Raw genomic sequence first — 21,260 nt, 5'->3', positions numbered from 1 at the left:
CATTGACTACAAAGGGATGAAGAACATTTTTTTATGTGTGCGCGTGTATGTGATGAAACTTGCTTGTATTGCAGTTACACAACTATGTAGAAGAGTTAACATAGCGGATCCTTAGAAGGAGCAGATTACAAGGTTGACCCCTGAATGGTAAATAGTCCTTCCACAAATATAAAACTTTGTGTAAATGATAGGAGTGGTTCACTGTGCCCAGGCTATGTAAACAATACAGTTTATGCTAAACTATTACCAGTTTTCCTTCTGGGAATCTGGTATTACGGCACATGCTAGGTAGAGATGTCTTAGTGACCAGCCCCTAATAACAGCTTTGGGAGCTGAGTCTCTCATGAGCTTCCCTAGACAATCATTTCACACATGTTCTCACAACTCATAGCTGGAGAAATTAAATACACCCTGTGTGATTCCGCAGGGAGAGGACTACTGTAAACTTGTGCCTGGTTTTCCCCAGACTTTGCTCCATGTGCTGATTTTGCCTCGCATCCTTTTGCTATAAGAAATCATAGCCATGAGGATGACAATATGCTGAGTGCTGAGTCCTCCCAGTGAATCTTTGAATCTGGGGTAGTTGTAGTGGTCCCAGCATAAAACCACTGTGCATTTATCAAAACTAAAAAAATTGGCCCTAGCGGGTTTGGCTCAGGGGATAGAGCATTGGCCTGCAGACTGAAAGGTCCCAGGTTTGATTCTGATTAAGGGTACATGCCTAGGTTGCAGGTTTGATCCCCAGTGGGGGGCGTGCAGGAGGCAGCCAATCAATGATTCTCTCTCATCATTGGTGTTTCTGTCTCTCTCTCCCTCTCCCTTCCTCTCTGAATTCAATAAAAATGTATTTTTTAAATGTATTTTATTGATTTTTTACAGAGAGGAAGGGAAAAGGATAGAGAGTTAGAAACATCGATGAGAGAGAAACATCGATCAGCTGCCTCCTGCACACCCCCTACTGGGGATGTGCCTGCAACCAAGGTACATGCCCTTGACCGGAATCGAACATGGGACCCTTCAGTCCGCAGGCCGACGCTCTGTCCACTGAGCCAAACCAGTTAGGGCTAAAAATGTATTTTAAAAAATACTCAAAAAATTGAATATGAGTTAATTCCTCAAAAAAAACCCCTCATATAATATTTTAATTGTGTTTAATAAGAGAAAGAACCAGATGCTGTTAGGCTTCTTAAAGTTGCAACCTGTTCATGGTTGCATGAAAATTATCTCATGAAGTAATTCTGTCATACAAGAATGATAATGAATTTTGGCTTTATTTGAAAATCAGCTCTTTTAATTAGAAGTCTTTTTGACCTAAGTCTTGGTTTTCTTAGTTGTTAAATGGCAGTGCTAATTCCTATCTTGTATGTGAAATGTTTTAGAAAAGTTAGACACATCTTTCCCTTCTTTTCTCATGCTCTTGTGTCTCAATGTGCTTCCCATCTTATGTGCTTAGTGAGTTCTTATTTATCTTTCAAAATCCATTTGAAATGGAAATCCTTCTATGTACTTCTTTAAAAAAAGTATTATACAGTATATTTTATGGACTTGAAATTTCGTTACTTTTATTTTTAAAGGTTCTTTCTACTTTTTACATAGATCACTTGCTATTTATAAAATATCAAGTTCAGTGTACATATTGCAAGCCTCATTTGGAAATTTTAATTTTCTGATGGATTTTTCATGTTTTTAGTCTTTGGGGTATTTATCTGATATGTGTTAAGTAATATGGCAACTTGGTAACAGCTAATTGAGAAAGCATGGTTATATAATAATGAAAAGAAGTTTGGTAGGTTTTTTGCTTGTAGTACAGTCATTATACTAGTAATAGGAATGTGTTACATATACATTGGAAAGAGCAATCTGGAGATAAAAGGATTTACCGTATGTGTTTTATATACCTTTTTAAAAAAGTATTGCTCTTCCAGAATAAGGTCAAGATAGGTCTCTGATCAGTATCAGAAGAAGGGGGGAATCTATTTTCAAACTTTTAAAGAATTCAATTGTTTTTGAGAGCACACTATCTGTGGAGTATCGATCGTCAGGGTCCCGTAGTTAGTCAAAGGCTATCTCCTTTGACTCACCCTTAGTGTGGTGTCATCCTCCCTCATGTGATAGATTGTTACAATCTCAGGCAGTGTAATTACACACGAGCCAAGTGGGTCATTTATTTCTTTACCTTCACCATTTACCAAAAATCTCCTTTATCTTTGGGAGCCAGATCTTTCTTTTGCAGTAAAAGCAAAATAATGGCACATAAAACATTAGGTGTAAGAACTAAGCACCATAAAATTATTAAGAGAATAACTTTAAAAAAGTAAACTGTTACATCTTGTATTATTAATTCTGTGACAAATATATGTAAAGCACTTAGAATAGCATTTGTCACATAGTAAACACATGTGTTAATTATTATCATCATTAATAAGTTAAAATATTCAATATTTGGGGAAAATAAAACCTAGAAGCACTTTCTTTGTTTTACTCTGTTGTACCAAAAAAAGCTTAAAGTCGTCTTTTAAAATGTTAATTTTAGTGTTTTGGGAAGGTTATTATGACCATATTTTTGGAAATTTTAAGCCACATTCCATGGGAACTTAAATATTTTTGTAATAGAGGTATTAATCTTCAAATTAATATTCTTCTTTAAGTTTACATATAAACACAATGATAAATGTTTCCAAATATCAGAAATATCATATATAAGTAATAGTAAAGTTATAATCCATAGAAATTATTAATAAAATGTTTATTTGTATGACCTAGAAGCATTTTAGCATAATTATTAAATATAAAGAAAACACGGTGTTTCTATTTAAAGTACACAGTGTTAAGCTTAAAGTATGGCTTGTTTGGATAACCAAACAAAACTAGGCCCTTTTGTAAGTGAAGTCTGTCTTCTCGTGGATTGCTGACCGTCCTTTCCTAATGTTATCTATTTGCTTACATTAATTCATCTACTTGTATATCTCTCTCTGTACTTTTGTGAGTCCTACATTTTATTTAAAACCAAGTGTTAGCAGGGATTCTACCACTGGGTCATGGTATTTGAATTCTATCAGCTCTTATACTACTGATAGAACCATTCATTTGGCTTATATTTTACATATTTGAATTTTTATATATAAGCTATCTTGACCATATTCACAGTTCCTTAAGGTCAGAGACTGTTTGTAATGCTTTCGTGGAGTCTTATATAAAAATGCTCATTTATTTTTTCATTCATTACATAGTTATAATAATTATTGAGTGCCACTGTATGCAAGCACTGCTCTAAGCACTGGGTATCTAGAAGTAAATAAAACAGACAAAATTTCCTGCCCTCATGGATTTTATATTTTAGTGTAACATTTTAGTGCTCAATAAACACTAGGTAGTAATGGTTGTGATGATTTGAATGCCTTCTGCAACAAGAGAATTTTATGACAGTAAATTATTTAAGGATATTTTTGTAGACTGTCCTGAATGGTGCTGTGGCTGCTATGGAAGTCGGTTTGACAGTCTGATGGACAGAAAACTCTGTCACGTTGAGCTGGTTTTGCTAGTATTACATCATATGTGTTGTTTTGTAAGAAAGGAAGTTGTGCATTTTTGAGACTGGCCTTATATAACCTCTGGATATAAAAATAGTTGTAAACAACAACAACAAGACATAAATCCAAACAAAATAAGCCTTTTCTGATAAAACAGAAGCAGCTCATGAGCACCTAGACATAAATGAATGCCTCTGAGATGGGTGTTGTATTCACGTCATCATTTTGCAACCCAATAAAAATGAAAAGGGTTGCTGATGCTGTTAACTGAAAGTCTAGAACGTTCACATGGGGAGCTGAGAAGCATGATCGAAGATAAACGCAATACCAAAAAGAACAAAAAAACAAATGGGAGGGTATTGGATCTTAATAACAATGACAGCTATAATTAGGATTGATAGTGTGGATTGAAAATACAGGTATTTTGAGATATAATTATGCCTACACAATTCAAAGCAAGAAATTATGTGTTAATGCCATTAGGAACTATGATATTTCAAAGCAAGAGAAAACAGGAACATATATAAAATTGACAAAGTTAAATAAACCCTGTTATATCCTAAATTTGCATTAAAATATCTGTATATACTCATGTTTCCTTTATTAAGAAGTATATTTTACAGTTTCATCGACTGGAATGACCTAAAAACAATAAACGATAGGATAGCAGTAAGCACACTTAAACCTAGATTGTGGTCTCTAAATACCATTTTCTAATAAAAAGAATCAAGGCTCCTTGGAGAAATGCCTGATTTCATGACTGGCAATGTATCAGTCTGGACCAACACATCATACCAGAAGACCAGGGAGCTATCAGGGGTCCCTGCTGTCAAATAAAGAGATCAACCAATGAACTTATATACATATATGCATAACACATGGACACAGACAATAGTGCTGTGGAAGCCTGGGCGGGGGGGGGGGGGGGGGGTGTGCGCTACAGGATGTAGGGGTTCAATGGGGAAGAAAAGGGAACATCTATAATACTTTTAACAATAAAGATAAATTTTAAAAAGTAAAAGAAAAATATATGTTTCAGTAGCTAAAATGAGAGGCCTCCACTGGCCAAAAATGAGACAACCTGAAAACCTAAAAGAAAACTGTATTAGATTGAAGTATGGAAAAATGTGTTTCAATCCATGAGTTCATAATGATAGTCATAATAATTGTAACAGATTGCCTTCAAAGTATTCTAGGGAACCTGCCTATAATTCTGAAAACTGTTATTGTAGGAAGAAAATCACATATCCATCCCATTTTCCTATATAATCTGTACCTTATAGTGACTACATTGATGAGAAGTAGTTATTTTTAATTGAAGAATTGCAGATAATAAGAAGCAATAATAGAACATCAAAAATGAGGACTGGGCATTATTATCAATGGCTACTATAACCATGATGGAATCAGTTATATGGAATTCTCTAATGAATGGACATCAGAATTCACAGACCAATATCAACATGTAATATTTTATATTGATAAGTTATTGAAATACTATTTTAGATATATTGGGTTAAACAAAATCTTAAAATTAATTTCACCTTTATTTTTTATTTTGATTTGGCTACTAGGAAATTTTTAATTACTGCATGTGAGGCTTGCATTGTATTCCTGTTGGACATTACTGCTGTAGATTTAACAATCAGTTTATGGGAAACTCAGGTGAAGGATGCCATTTAAATGATGGTAGAAGGGTTTAGGCAGCAAATCCAGAATGAAAAAAATCTATAGGATAAACAACTCAGTTTGTTCAACAAATAGATGTCCAAAACCATAAAAATAAGAAGGGCATTAAGAAATATTTTAACAGGCACTGTATATGAATCTTATTTGGTTCCTGATTTAAACACACCAACTGTAAATAAATAAAAACAAAAAACAGGGAAATTGAATATTGATTGGATATTTAATATAGTAAGATAGTTCGTCCGAAATATAGATGTGAAAATGGTAATGGGTCTGGGGAGTCCTCAGCTAAAAGGAAAGAGCCATCCCTGAGAGCTTCTGCATGATATGTCATTTGTAAATGTGGCCTTACTATTCAGTTTTACCTGCTGAAGAATAAGATGGCCCAGAAAATTCCCTTTGTTGTGGTAACATCCTTTTTGTTCCAGTATTCATTCACTTAGCTTCTTGATTAGTGCTTGTTACTATGATATTGTTAGAAACAAGACAAAAGTGGTGTAGGCCATCATAGAAATATTAGATACAAAATCAATAATTACTTAAATTATTTTTAAAATCTATATAATGGGAATTGCTATAAAAACCAATCAGGGAATGAACTGTGTGGTGACACTTGAAGACCCAGAACCTAAAAGTGAATAGTGTAAGTTAATCACCAAATATATATTTTCCTTTTCCCCCCAAATTTCTTCAATAAATATTTCAGTACCTACTTATCCCAGGTACTCTGGTGTTGGGGATTCAGTGTTTAATAGAATCATCATGCCTCCGTCTCTGTGAAACCTGCAGTGAGTGGGATATTCTAGTACTGTACCTCTGTGAATTTGTAGCAGGACCCTAAGCTGGCTTCACAACACATAATGTTTTTCATTTTGTGATAGAATCCGTAATTGTATCAATGAGAATTTTATATTTTATTATTTACTAGAGGCCCTGTGCATGACATTCATGCACGGGGCGGGTGGGGGGGGGGGGGGTCGGTCCTGCACCCTCTTGCAGTCCAGGATGTCCTCCTGCCAGCTTAGGCCTGCTGCTGTGGTGGCTAGAAAGGCTCCCGCCACTGCCGCTGCACTTGCCAGCTGTGAGCCTGGCTTCTGGCTGAGTGGCGTGCCCCCTGTGGGAGCACACTGACCGCCAGGGGGCAGCTCCTGCGTTGAGCATCAGTCCCCTGGTGGTCAGTGCACATCATAGCGACCGGTCGTTCTGCTGTTTGGTCGATTTGCATATTAGCCTTTTATTATATAGGAGGATTGATTCCATAATAAAGTATATACTAAACATGTGCTTTATAGTTTATTTATTAGCACATAATTTTTAGCATTTCAGTCAACTTTTGTCATAAAATTTAATTGCAAGTAATAAGAATTGCTTGTTAATAGGCTGTAGATAATTAGGGAGCTATTTGCATTTTCTCCCCACAAATTTTCTTAGTATTCTGAGCTTCATTTAATTCATAACTTTATCTCATGAGGATTAGTTCATCCCATTTAGTCACAGTAATAATAGACATGATGTTTTTTCCTCTTTAGTCTTCTCCCAGAGTTCTAATGATTCTTTGGAAAGATTATAACATTGATTCGTTTTATTTATTGTAGGTAGAGTAAAATATTGTGACAGTGATATTCATGGCAGTTAATTTTAGTTTTGCTAATAAAAATTTTTCTTTTTGATATTTTAATATAAACTTCAATTCAAATATTAATAGGTTACTATCTGACCAGACACTTTTATAGAAAAGTTCTAGCATGAGTGAGTTTGTACAATTTAAGCATTTTGTTATTATCCATTTGCTGACTCTATAGCTGTATTTAAAAATAAGGTATTTACAATGCTCTTGAGTTTCTGTATGAGATTCTTACTGTATTTAGTCACTTAATATATACTTCTTTCCTTGTTTTCTGGAAACAAGTATCATCCATAATTTGTAATGTTTTTTTGGACTCACACCCCAAATCTGCTTGGGGATGTTAGGAAAAAGAATTGTTATATGGCATATTACATTTAGTAGATGTCCATTTCTTAATATTAATAGAACTAAAAAGGGAAGCATGTGCCCAAATTTATATTTCTATTTTTTTTGTCCTCCCCCTGCCCCCCTTCCCCCAGGCTTAGGCTGTTTTGGCTAGCACACTAACTTCATAAAAGCTTTAAAGTCAGAAAGTTCAGATTTCTATGTATTCTGGCTTAGGGACTTTGGCCTAGCGATATAACATCCCTAAGCCTTGGTCAGTGAAAACAATATCTGTTCTAAAGAAATGTTGTGAATATAAGATAGCCTAGCACATGGAAAGTGCCTTGCACAGTGCTGGCAAATAGAATGTGCTCAGAGTAAATTGTTACTGTTACTACATTTAAACATAACCTGTTACCTATTATATGTTTTCACACAGTTTTTATTTGTAGAGCTCTGCCTTTGGTTTCCATAAAGTGACACATTTATATATTTGTAAACATTTAGAGTGATGTTTTATCTTGGAATAATCATTTATTAATTTAAAAAAACTTGGAGTATTTGTTAGTCTATGTAGTTTTCTTAATTTCTGAGCCTCTATTGTAACATGTATTAGATTAAGATAACTCATAAAGCTGTTAAGGTTACGTCATATATGTAGGTGTCCAGACAATACCCTATCCTTCCAGGGGCCATTTAGAAGTGTGTGGGGGTATTTTTGGTTGTCACAATGACATTTGTTGGAGCCGAATATTCTTAAAACAGTTTTCAGGGCAAGGAATTCTTCTCCCTACCAAATGCCAATAGTATTCCTTTGAGAAAGACTCCTGGATGGTCTCTTTTTTTCCTTCACAGTCAGGTTTTTCAGAGTTTTGAACTTTCCACTTGCTCATCCTACTTATTTTCCTGCTTATTGCAATCCTTAAAAAAACTGCTTTGGCAGAAGTCCGGTGACCTCTTCAATGTCAAAAGTGTAGTACAGTGTTTTGTTTATTTATGACATTTGTTGAGGTGGATCATTCCTGTTTTAAGTTGCTTTTTTCTACTGACTCTGCAACGTACTCTTCCTTAGTTTCTCACCTACTTTCTGATGCTTTCTCCTCAGTTATCTTCATTTCCCAAATTTGTGTGGCAATGATGATCTCACTTATTTTAATAGAACAGAAAGTATATAAAAGGTTGTTATTACTTGAGATCCAAACAGTGTTATTGAAATGACTTTAAGTTTCTATAAGGGCTGTTTTGTCTTATAATTTAGGTTGAATTTATTAAGAAATGTTATCAAGTATACAGCAAAAGCTAATGTCTAAAACTATTCAGTATTTGATAGTAATGGTCAAATGTGGTTTTTCTTATTTAGAAAAAAATTTGGTCTCAATCACAACCTAAAAAAATGACAAATTTGACTACTGCTAAGCTTTCAAATTGCTGTGTGCTGGGGCAGATTAGTATATTCAGAGTGTATTTCTGACAAAAATTTATGTCACTAATGAAGGTTAGGTCTATGAAAGTGAATGAAGTTCACCATTGACAATCTTGGTTCAGTAATACATGATAAATTACAAATTCTTTTTTTTGCAAAGTATGTGCTAATGAATAATAAAATAAGTAACCATAATCTTAACATATTTTTCATTTTCACAAGCTTTGTAAATTTGTCTGACTTAACTTTCTCTGCTTCATACATTTTTACCCACATTAGTTGTAACACATCTTAGCAGATTCCACTTCAGCTTGTATTAAATTACTCTTTTCTCAATTCTTCCCTATCATTGTTCCATGTAGACTATTCATAGAGGGTAATTCTTCAGTCACTTTAAAATTGTCATTGACTCCTTGAATAAACACAACTGAGCATATAGGTTATATCTGTGGACTCTTTGAGAGCCAAGGAAACAACATGAATTATTTGCCTTGTTTTTTAATTGTCTACTGATGTTTCTTCTAAACGTTCTCAACTCCTTGAACAGCTGTTCTCACTGAAAGGCTAATATGTATTCTTAAATAAGTTTATTTTCTCTGAAATTAATTCCGTGACTTTCAAATCAAATTTCATTTAATTAACTCACCATGTATAAATGGCTTTCCTTGGTTGCTTTAAAAAAGGCACTCAGAAACTTACTTCGGTTATAGCCTCATTTTCATATTTTATTTATGTGAGGGGATTCTTTTGTAATGAGATACTTTGTTTTAAATTTCCTGTTTTTTGTTTTTTTTTTTCTGACTTGCTTTCCTGTGCTTTGGCAATGTTATACTAAGTTCTTTAGTAATGTTGATGTATATTATTTTCTTTTATCATAGCTAGAGAGGCATTGCATAATAAATAAAATGTTTTGTTACTTAATTTTAAAACAAAGTAGTCCACACTCTACTGAACTTCTAAAAGCATGACATTCAAAATCTACTTTTCTGTTCTTGTTTAGATATGATGGGCACACAGTGGTAATAAGAAATAAAAATAAAAAGGTATTATGGTCACATCTGTGACACTGCCAAGTTAAAACTGGATCACTGTGATTAATAGTGTGACTAGAGGCAGACACAGGCAGGGCATAAACGAATCAGCATGCCCATGTTCCAATACAACTTTGTTCATGGGAACTTGGATTTGAATTTCATGTCGTGAAATCATCACCATAATCTTTTCAATGATTTAAAATATTTAAAACAATTATTAGCTCACAGGCTGTGTAAAAAGTTTGCTGACCCCTGTCTTAGTCTGCTAACTGGTCTCACCAATGCTACTTTTATACCTATAATATACCATATCACAGCTGAACGATCTTTTTTTTTTTTTTTAAACCAGAGTTTAGGACTTAATTTGTCCCAAAGCTACTGAAGCAAAAATCCCTCCACACCCCCAATAAACACACACACACACACACACTATTTGTAGGAGAAAAATGATTTTGTACATAGGAAGAAACAATATAAATTCAAAACTTTCAGATAAGGTTTAGTTCTATCATTCATCACTTTAAAAAGTTTATATGAACAGCCAGTCAAAACCAACAGGGTATCTCCTTGAAAGTTATTTATATGGATTTTCAAGTAGACCACAGGACTGTGTAGTGTCATGGAATGTCCTTAGAAGGCTCTGTCATTGATCAGTTGAAAACCCCAGAATCGTTTCTTTCAAATGGAAGAGGGAAAGACAACAAATAAAAGAAACTATTTAAACTTCATCTTTTTTTTTTTGTGGCTTATGGTCTCTCCCTCCTCCTCTTCCTCCTGCTCCTCTTCCTCCTCAGAAGCCTCCTCGACCTCAAAAACCTCTCTGGTCTCTGCCACCAAATCTACCTCAGCCTCCAAAGCCACCTCTGTCTCTGCTGCGATCCCTGAAGCCACCTTCACCTTAGGTTGGACAAGTCCAAAGTAACTTGGTTTCCTTCAATTTCACCATCTTCCATGGCCTGCTTGGTGGCTTGGGCATCTTGCTCACTGTTCAAGTTTTCAAAACAAGCCTTTTGGAAGATGCAGTCTCCCTGTCGGTGACTATCCTTGCCTGAACAGAGCCCTCTGATAACCCCTTTGGTGTCGTTTCTGTAATCTCTCCAGACAGACCTGTGACAAATAGAGTTTTGGATGGCTGTCTTCTTGCATTCGGTGATTCCCTGGGTCCTTGCAATTCCAATCTGATCGCTCTGCTCTCAATTTATCTTTAGCATATTCAAGTGAAGCAATTCTATAAATGCATACATACCCTTTCGATTTGCCATTTTGGTTCTGGGGCACTTGGATAAAAGTACCTTCTCACCCACTTCCTGAAGAGATTTTTGACTGCTCTGTAGGACATGCTGCTTAAAACCAAAGATTTTATTTACCACTCCAAGTGCTGTCTTTCCACTTCTATGGTCTTGACTTTGACTTTTCTCTCAGGTATAATGGACCGCACGTCTGTCCCTGTCCCCTGCTTTTCTTCCAAGTTTCTCTCTATACCAGCTCCATCTTAATTTCAACATAAGCCATCCCTTTACTTTTCCATCCCTGCTATTAATCCGATCTCCGTAGCATCTTCAAACACTTCTTTAATTCATCCTGAGTAACTTTAAGTTTTATCCAAAAATGTTCTTGCATCTGGATCGTTTTTTGTTGTTGTTTTTTCTTTTGTTTTTACTGTTATTTCTCCCCCCCCCCCTTTTTTTTCTAGTTTAATTTCATTGCCCAAGGTTTTTTTCAGGTCTTTAGCAGATTTAAAATCCACATAGCCAAGCTTTCTAGACCAATTCTGACATCCACAACAGCAAGATCATTTTTAGCAAAAATGTCACTGATACCTGTTTTTAATTCAGCAGCCAATTTGCTGAAGTTCAGGTTTCAAACAAAGAGATTGAAAGCTGTAGTTTGTTCTGTAGGTGGTTCTTTGTCCATGTGACCATTTATTTGAAGTGATTTGACCACAAAAGATTAATTTTGATGATATTTTGATATTTTGTGTCCATTGAATTTGATGGAAATATTTTTCTGTATATTTTATGTAAAGTAAAATGGGAAAACAATAACAGAGAATTGATCTTTGTTGTAATTTTGCCTTGTGTATTCTGCCATGTTTTAAGTAGTCCTTCATTTAGTTATAATCTTTAACTTGGGATTTATTTTGAAAAAACAGCATTTATTTACCATTAATATATTTCTGTATATTCCCCAAGTTATTTGTCTGCTGCATCGATTTCACATGTTACCATATAACTTTGAAAATGAAATATATAAAATTCAAAACATAATGTTACTTTATGGAGAAAGTTTTCCTTTATTCTCTCTTAGCTTCCCAGGCCAGGAACCTGATAAAGCAACCTGATAAAGCAACCTGATAAAGACATTTACAGGAGAAAAGCATACAGATTTACTTAATATAAATTTTCTGGGAGCCTCCATAAGGAAATGTAGACTTGAAGAAACAGACCTGTACTTTTATGCTAGGTTTGATGAAGAGTGACCAGTTGTGTCAAAATATGATAGGTTAAAGGAGTATGAGGCAATTGTAATAAACTGGGGGAAACTTAGCAAGACCTGTTTGTTAGGATTCTTTTGGGGTCCCTTTGTCTTTGGAGATAAGGGTGCTCCTTTCCTCTGGGAATAGAGTGGATGCCTCTTGCATGGGGGTTTTATGCCTATTTTAGGGAGGAAAGGAGTGGAGGGGAGGATGATTAGAATGACCTCCTGCTTCTGCCATTTTCTGAAACACCTTCAGCTTAAAATATTCAGTATGCCAGGCTGCTATATTTTTGGGTAGGGTGACCTGAATTTCATCCTTTTCATAAGAGAAAAACAACCACTTTTATAAACTTATCTTTTTGTTTCTTTATTTGATGGTCCCATATTTTATAACTACATTGCTTTCTCCAACCTTCAATTCTCTAGCTTTTTCTTCATGAAAAATGCTATGCAGAAATAACAAACAAAACCAAATAATAAAACTAACGTTGAATTGCATGCAGAATTTACATATAAATATGTTCCTTGTGCTTTGAAATTGTTCCTTGGTGCTTTTAGTGTCAAAGTGAGATTTTATTTTTACAGCATATTTATTTTATTAATAAAAATGTCTGAGGCAATTTTAGTTTTTTTTTAACTTAGAGTTATAAATGTTTGCATTAAAATATGACAGTGTCAGGAAATTTTAAAAAAATGAATCATGTTTACATAGCAAATACCATCTAGTGTACAAGTAGATAAACATTGATTATTAACCTTTATTCCTAAAAGGCACTAATACCCTAATGCCTCACTTAACTCTGTACCTTCAGAATGATTTGCTTGATCTGATAAATTATGCAGTCTTGCATTTTTGACCTCATAACCCTTTTGAATTTACTTAAATTGACTCTTAATATTTGCCACATTAGAGCATAATGACGGTGACTTATTCTTGTACTTTTAAACTTGCTTTTTTTCATTATGCATATAAAGAAGAACATACAGGATAAGGCAAAAGTAGGTTTACAATTGTTCATGTGGAACAAGTAGGTTTACTGTTCATATGGAAAATAATACAATAATTAATAAAAACTAATACAAGAATGAACTCTGTTTCATGTACTCACAACTGTAAACCTACTTTTACCCCACCCTGGATAATGGTACTGATAGGACGTGATGTTTAGATAGTTCCATTTGAACTTGAGCATTGAGGAGCTAGATTTAAAATATATATGTATATATACATATATATCTCCTATATGATAAAAGGCTAATATGCAAATAGACCGAACGGCAGAACGACTGATTGCTATGTTGCGCACTAACCACCAGGGGGCAGACACTCAACACAGGAGCTGCTCCCAGCCCGCAGGCCTCAGGCCAGCCATGGCAGGTGCCAGCAGGGGCCCCCCAATCGCCCTGCCAGTTGCCCCACAGATTAGCCCTGATTGCCGGCCAGGCCTAGGGACCCTACCTGTGCACAAATTTTGTGCACCAGGCCTCTAGAGTGTGTGTGTGTGTGTGTGTGTGTGTGTGTACACACACACACACACACACATATATGTATATACATATGTTTTGCTGCAAAGGAAAAGAAGTAGGCAAACAAAGGTTTATTTGCAAATTTATTTTCCTGTTGTGTGAAAAACGTGTTGTTTCTGTTTAAAAAGTAAATGGATATCAAGTCTAGCCGTATTATTCTGTGATAACATATTGAAGAAAGTAATAATTTCTGTGGAATAAGTTGAATTTTGTTTTGTGAATATTTAGATAGTTGTGGCCTATTTCTAGAATTTCAGTAAAGAAAGAATTTGAGAAAACTCAAAAATTATTAAATATCCACTAACTCAAGAAGTACAAGTATTGATTAAGGACCAGCGATTAAAAAAAAAAAATTACTCAGCCCTAACCGGTTTAGCTCAATGGATAGCGTGTCCGCCTGGGGACTGAAAGGTCCCAGGTTCGATTCCGGTCAAGGGCATGTACCTTGGTTGTGGGCACATCCCCAGTAGGAGGTGTACAAGAGGCAGCTGATCGATGTTTCTCTCTCATTGATGTTTCTATCCCTCTCCCTTCCTCTCTGTAAAAAATCAATAAAATATATTTTAAAAAATTACTCATTTGGGGCATAGAAATGTATTATTGCATTTGAGAATATTGTGGTTTAATGGGAAAGTCATATCTATAATTAATTATATTGCAATGGAACATCTATGCCAAAGGACTTGAAGGTGTGCTTTCAGGCTTCTGTGAAGCAGAATGTGGACCTGGGGAGGTATTATAGGAGTGTTACATTTCACATAGTACATGAAGTCCCAACAGACCAAAAATGGGATAGGAATGGTGATGGGAAGTTATGTCAGACAGGGAATAGGTTATGCAAAGAACTGCCGTGAAAGGATATTTAAATCTTGAGGAAGTCAGAAAGAAAGCATGATTTCAACTAAGTACATGTGGTACGGAGTAGTTGTAGATAAATCTAGAAACAGATTAAATCAGATCATAAGAGGTTCTAAATAGTACTGTGGAGAATTCGGACATTTTGTGAAGGAGAATAGGAATCTAGAGAAATAGTTTGCATTGTGGATAATAGTATTTTTAAAGGAAAAGCAGTAACATTTTTGCCAATATGAAAATTATTTCAGAGGGAAGGTACAAATGATGGATACTACTTAGGAGGGTTTCAAAAGAATTCAGAGGACTGGTAGCAGGGGTATAAATTATGGCAATGCCAGTGGCTATGGTGAGAAAGGGACAGATTTAGGAGGTAGCATAATGTAGTGGTTTTCTATCCTTTCAAACTTAACACCTTTTATATAGCAAATACTTTGTATTTCTCCCTTATTTATGAATTTTATTTTCAAACAATACATAGACATTTCCTGTATAAATAATATTAAATGATATTTTCAACTTACAATAGGTTTATCAGGATGTAACCCCATTGTAAGTTGAGGAGCATCTGAATTGTATGATTGCATGTATATGAAATTTCTAGAAAATTAAAAGAAGTAAAAAGCAGATCATTATGTATCTGGATTGGGGCTAGGAGCAGAGACTGGACACGAAGGAACTTTTTGGGTGATGGAAGCATTTCAAAACTGGATTACAGTGGTGATTTTACAAGTACATGGATATATCCCAAATCTCCGAACAGTACGTGTAGAAATAAATTAAACAAACAGACAAAAAGTTCCTTGTTCTTTGTCTCCTATGATTCAGGAACATCCTGCCTGTCAGCTAACATGCATCATCCACCAACAAACTCTCAGTTTAGATCTTAGCTCCTATAGGTAATTTAGATCATAGCAGTTACACAACTGTTTTATAATTGCATATTTTTATCCTTCTAAATGATTGGGTCTATGTTCTTTGTAGCTAATCGTCTTAGTCACTAACTGTTAGCATTTGATCTTAGGCCATTCTTTTTCTTACCCATTATTCTCTCATTCTGTGATCTCATTCATGCTTATAGTTCTAACTGCCCATATGAGTGAACTCAGAAATGTACCTACCCAATCAAGATCTCTTTTGAACTCTAATTAGTATATCTAAATGCTTACTTGCTATAGTTTAGCAATTAAGAACACAGAACCTAAAGTGAGATATCTTCAAATTCTAGGTTTGCCGGTTACTAGATGTGAGCTCTTGGACAAGACAGTTAAAATCTTTGTACTTCAGTTACCTCATCTGTGAAATGAAAATAATAATAACAGTACCTAACTCATAAGATTATTGTGAAGATTACACAATATAATATTTATAAAGTGTTTGGTACAGTCTCTGGCATATAGTAAGTACTTTTGTTTACTATCACAATAATGTAAACTCAACGAAGGTAATGATTTTCATTCAGAAGATCACTGCCTAAGCTCCAGATATTTAAATAATGACTGACACATTTTAAATGCTCAATAAATATTTTTTAATAAATCTATCTTAAATTCAACATAGTCAGAACCAAATTATTAACCTTCATCCCCAACTAGTCTTCTTCAATTCTAGTGTTGCTTGTTTCTGTGACTGTTACCTTAATTCATCCACTTATGCTATCCTACATAATGTGTTCTACACACTGAATTCAGAGGGTTTTTAAAGCATAAAACTGATCATTTTTCTCATTCCTTCCTTCATAAAACCTTATGGTTCTCCATTCCTCTTTAGATAAAGGTGAAACTCCCCATGTGGCCATAAGACTTATTTCTTCATGATGTGGTTATTATCAGCATCTCCACAAACCACGGTCTCCCTTGTTATCCTCTGTCCAGCTACATGCCTTTCTTTACATGTACTCATTATGCTTCCTTTTAAGACTTTTGCACACGCTGTTCCTCCTACCTGGATAAGACTTCCTTCCCATTTTCATCTAGTCCTACTCATTCTTCCAATTTCAATTCAGTTGTTACTCCCAAGAAATCTTCCCTGAGCTCCTTATCTAGGTTAACCATACCTAATTAAAAGCATTATACTACAGTTCTTCCCTTCTTTATAAGCATTGCCACAAAAGCAGTTTTATAACTGGTAGCATTAATAGCAGCCTGTCCCTTTGAATTATGTGGACTGAGAAAAAGTCTACCTTTGTTTAATATGGATAGTGACTGGCACATAGCAGGAACTGAAGAAGTATTAAATGAATAAGATAAACTTAAAGTATAATGTCCTTTTCCTTTCTATTCCATTTCTTAGCAGTTTAGTCCAAAAGACATTAGGTGGGCTGAGTAAGGTAGATATCCACAATGGTAAGGGCCAGCAGGGAGGCAGCACCAGGCAGGATAAGGAGGCTATCTTTTTAGAGGGGATGGCTCAACCTAGGGTTAGAGCCTAATCAGGGAAAGGAGAATGTCCACACTGCAGTATGGTCACATGGAAGTGGGGTGTAGGATATCGAAGTCTGAACAGAACGAGGAGGATGTCTGTGTCAGTGATCCAACACAGGATGTTGAAGCAAGAGTCGGGTAAGGAGTTGTCCATATAGTGGGCATACCAGTGCATGATGTTGGAGCCTGAGTGATGTGTGGAAAGCATCCATGCAGAGTGCAGCACTGGCTTAGCACTGAATGATGAGCCCTTGTGAGTTGAATAGGTCATGCCTATGTGTGAGAGGCTGTGGTGGTGAGAGAGTTTGGTTATGTTCTCAGTGATCAAATAAATAAATATGTTAAGAATAGTAGTCAGGTTTCTCTTTGCTAAATAAGGGAATTGCAAATAGGAAAGTCAGAAATGAACCCATGGCTCATTCTTGGTTTTGGTGTTATCTATCTATCTATCTATCTATCTATCTATCTATCTGTCTCTCTATCATTTATCTATCTATCATCTATATATCTATCCTATGTAATAAAAGGGTAATATGCAAAAAGGCTGAACAGCGGAATGACCATCCAGACGACCATCCGGATGACCATCCAGACGAACATCTGGGACAGCGCTATGACACTCTTTGGTGCCAGGCCAGCCAAGGCGGGTGCGATGCGATTGGTCAGGTGCCCGGCCATTGCCCCATGACTGCCCCACAGAGGGAGGCCCAGGCCACCGGCCAGTGGGGTGGTCAACTGGAGGCTCCATGATCGCCCCAAAGAGAGAGGCCCACTCCACCGATCAGCAGGCTGCGGTGGGTGGGTGAAGCCTCCCTCTGTGAGGGAAGCCCAGGTCCTGTGTGCCAGTGGCTGGAGGGAAACCCCGGGTCCCGGGTGCCAAAGGAAGGAAGGCCTACTCTTGCATGAATTTCGTGCATTGGGCCTCTAGTATATCTATATATGTATATACACTGAAATAAATACTGATAGGTATAGAAATGTGAGTGTGTTTATACTTAGATAATTTCCTAGGTCTCTCCACCGAGAGTGCCAGGGAGAAGTGTCATCCCAATAGCAGTAAAATACCTGCCACTTGAGCCCTGATCTTGATTTTGAAACAAGATTCCCCACTGAAACCAGGGCTTTGTGGAGAAATGGTTACTTCCAGGACTATAGGAAGAAAACTAGAAAATGAGCCTGCAATACCTTGTTATGATAGAAAGTAAAAAGAAGTGCTCAAAGAATGCTGGAGACATGTCTGAAGGAAAAAGAGTTCGTTTGAAACACTCTTACTGTTTATATCAGTGGAGATTTTAACACCAAAATAAATAATGATAGTAATAGATTACAACCCACTGAATAAATCAAGAAACCAAAAATCCACATCATTTGATGACATCCCTGCCAAATAGGCCTAACCTGAGTCTAATCCTGTAGAAACATTAGAGAAACCCAAATTGAGGGACATTCTGCAAAACTAACCTGTAATATTATAAAATGTTAAGGATTTGCTATTTCAGAAAAGACTAGGGGCTTTCTTTCAGATTGAAGGGGAATAAAGAGATACGTAATTACATGGCATGATTCTGAGCTGGAGATTATCAGGGCAATTAATAAAACTTGCATGGTGGTTGAGAATTATAGGTTGTCTTGTATCAGTTTTACTTTCATGTCTTTGACAGATATATTATTACTAGAGGCTTGGTGCATGAATTCGTGCACGGGTGGGGTCCCTCCGCATGGCCTGTGGGGATTGGGCTGAAACTGGCAATCTAACTCCGCTTGCCGTTTCTGCTCATCCTGGCCTTGCTGTGCCTGCCATGGGCTCTCACCCAGTCAGTCCTGATTGGGAGAGGCCCGTGCTGCCGTAGCTGCACTCGCCAGCCGTGAGCCCTGCGTCTGGCGCTCGTCCCAAGGGGGGTAGAAGGGGTTGGGACGTGATTGGCCTTCTGGGTGGGTGGTGGGACTCTTTTGCCAGCCCGAGATCTGGATCCGTCCTGCTGACATTCGCGCCAGTTGTCAGAAGTCTCCTGGCAGCCGCGCTTTTATATCTTTTCTTCCTTGTGGAGCGTCTAGGGAGGGAAAGCAACTGCAGTGCCCAAGGCCAACTTCCAGAAGGCTGGCGGTGCTGTCGCAATTGTGCCAGTGGCACCAGTCCATCGGTGCCTGGCCCATTCTCCGTAGATTAGACTTGCACTCCTACTGAGGGAGTGAGTTGCTACTGCCTGACTGGTGGGCCGCCAGGATGGGTCGGTCAGCTGAGCGGTGCTCCCCCTGTGGGAGCGCACTGACCACCAGGGGGCAGCTCCTGTGTTTAGCATCTGCCCCCCTGGTGGCCAGTGTGTGTCATAGCAACTGGCCGTTCGGTTGTTTGGTTGCTTAGGCTTTTATATATATACTATGGCCCAGTGCACAAAATTGGTGCACGGGGGGATGGATATCCCTCAGCCCGGCCTGTACCCTCTCGCAATCTGGGACTGCTGGCTCCTAACCTCTCGCCTGCCTGCCCAATCGCCCCTAACCACTCTGCCTGCCAGCCTGCTCGCCCCCAACTTGCCCCCCTTCCAGCCTTCTTGCCCCCAACTGCCCCTTCCCACCAGCCTGATCACCCCCAATTGCCCTCCCCTGCCGGCCTCATGGCCCCCCATTGTCCTCCCCTGCTGGCCTCATGGGCCCCAACTTCCCTCCCCTGCCGGCCTCATGGCCCCCAACTGCCTTCTCTGGTCAGCCTGATTACCTCCAAAAGCCCTCCCCTACCAGCCTCATGGCCCCCAAATGTCCTCCCCTACCAGCCTCATGGCCCCCAAATGCCCTCCCTTGCCGGGTTCATGGCCCCTAACTGCCCTCCTCAGCTGGCCTGATGGCCCCCAACTGCCCTCCCTGGCCAGTCTCCCGGTCTAATTAGCATATTACCCTTTTATTAGTCTAGATATAGATATACGACAAAGTCCTTCTTTACAGGAACTACACACTAACGTATTGGGGACTGATTTGGCATCATGTTGGCAACTTTTTTAATATACTTGTAACTTTTCTGTAAATTTGAGATGTTTCCAAAACAAAAATAAAATAAGATATGGCCGTCTGGAGATGAGATCTACAAGTTCATATAGTATATCAACAGGACTTAGAAACTGGAGGTGAGAGAGAAACCCTGGTTGGAAGAAAAGGAGGGACATTCTGTGTGAGTGAGGCAGAGGGTGAGAGAGGCACAGTGAATAATGATAATAATATAGAGAAAATAAGTTAAAAATGGAAGATACTGTTTTTATTTGGGGGCATATTGATGTTAAGGTGTCTGTGAGTAATCAAAATGCAAATGTCATTAGGCAGTTGGAAAGTGCAGCCTTGTCAGCAGGGTCTGGATTAAAGAGATACATTCATGGGAGTCAGGATGATCTTCCTAGTTTGGAAGAGGAAATTAACAGAGGGCTTTTGGTGGAGCACTGTGGCTGAAGAATACTGCAGGGGAGCCCCAGGACTAATGGTGTTCTCAGTCTTTATCTGACATGACTCGACTTGTCTGTTTCTGATGCTCTTCTATTCTGATGGCTCTGTCTCATTCTCTTCCTTAGTTCATTGAACACCTACTCCAAGCCAGGCTCTTTGCCAGACTACTTTGATGTCTCTGGATCTTGCCTTTTCCCAATTCAATGTCTTAGAGTCATTCCAGGAAAATTCTGTTGCTGATGTTTTTCTCTATTTTTTAAAAAGTAGTTTTCTTGTCCTAACTGGTTTGGCTCAGTGGATAGAGCATTGGCCTACGGACCAAAGGGTTCCGGGTTCAGTTCCGGTCAAGGGCACATCCTGGGATTGTGGGCTCGATCCCCAGTAGTGGGTGTGCAGGAGGCAGGGAATCTATGATTCTCTCTCATCTTTGATGTTTCTATCTCTCTCTCCCTCTCCCCTCCTCTCTGAAAAAAAAAAAAAAAAGTAGTTTTCTTTTGTGCTCTTAATCTCTTCTAGCACTTTACCACTTTTGTGCAGGTACCTGAGATGAACCTCTCTGGTTCTTACCTCTCATCTAAGCTCCACATATCTATTTTCAAGAACCTTCTGGATGTTTTCAGGTAGATGTACTTCTGGCCTCTCAAACTCAGCATGTATAAGCGCTAAATTCATCTTCTCTTATAAGCCTTCCTATATTTCCTGGTTTTCTCATGGAATTATCAAAATCTAAGCTTAAAAGCTGAGATTCTATTCAATACTATCCTCTCTATCATATCCTCATCTGTAAGTTTGGCAAAAATTAGTAAAGTCAGTAATGCCCAGTGTTGATTACTGTTAGGAAATAGACACTCTCATACATTCTTGGTGGAAGAGTTGATTGTGAGTGTCTTTTGGAGGGTAATATCTATGGAAATTAAACACAAT

The 21,260-nt window shown here is 37.5% G+C and overlaps 1 protein-coding gene and 1 pseudogene across 4 annotated transcripts in view; one reads left to right on the top strand and one right to left on the bottom strand.

Annotated features, from left to right (window-relative positions):
* Positions 1–21,260, top strand: part of LRBA (LPS responsive beige-like anchor protein) — a 554,804-nt gene that overhangs the window by 274,611 nt on the left and 258,933 nt on the right. The gene's annotated exons all lie outside the window — the stretch shown is intronic.
* Positions 10,418–11,541, bottom strand: LOC139010053 (nucleolin pseudogene; annotated as a pseudogene).

The sequence above is a fragment of the Myotis yumanensis genome, unplaced genomic scaffold, assembly GCF_028538775.1.
Source record: "Myotis yumanensis isolate MYYU_CA2020_CCGP unplaced genomic scaffold, mMyoYum1.0.hap1 SCAF_5, whole genome shotgun sequence".
Lineage (NCBI taxonomy): Eukaryota > Metazoa > Chordata > Mammalia > Chiroptera > Vespertilionidae > Myotis > Myotis yumanensis.
Note: the sequence above shows the minus strand (reverse complement) of the source record. Positions and strands in the feature narration are given on the sequence as shown.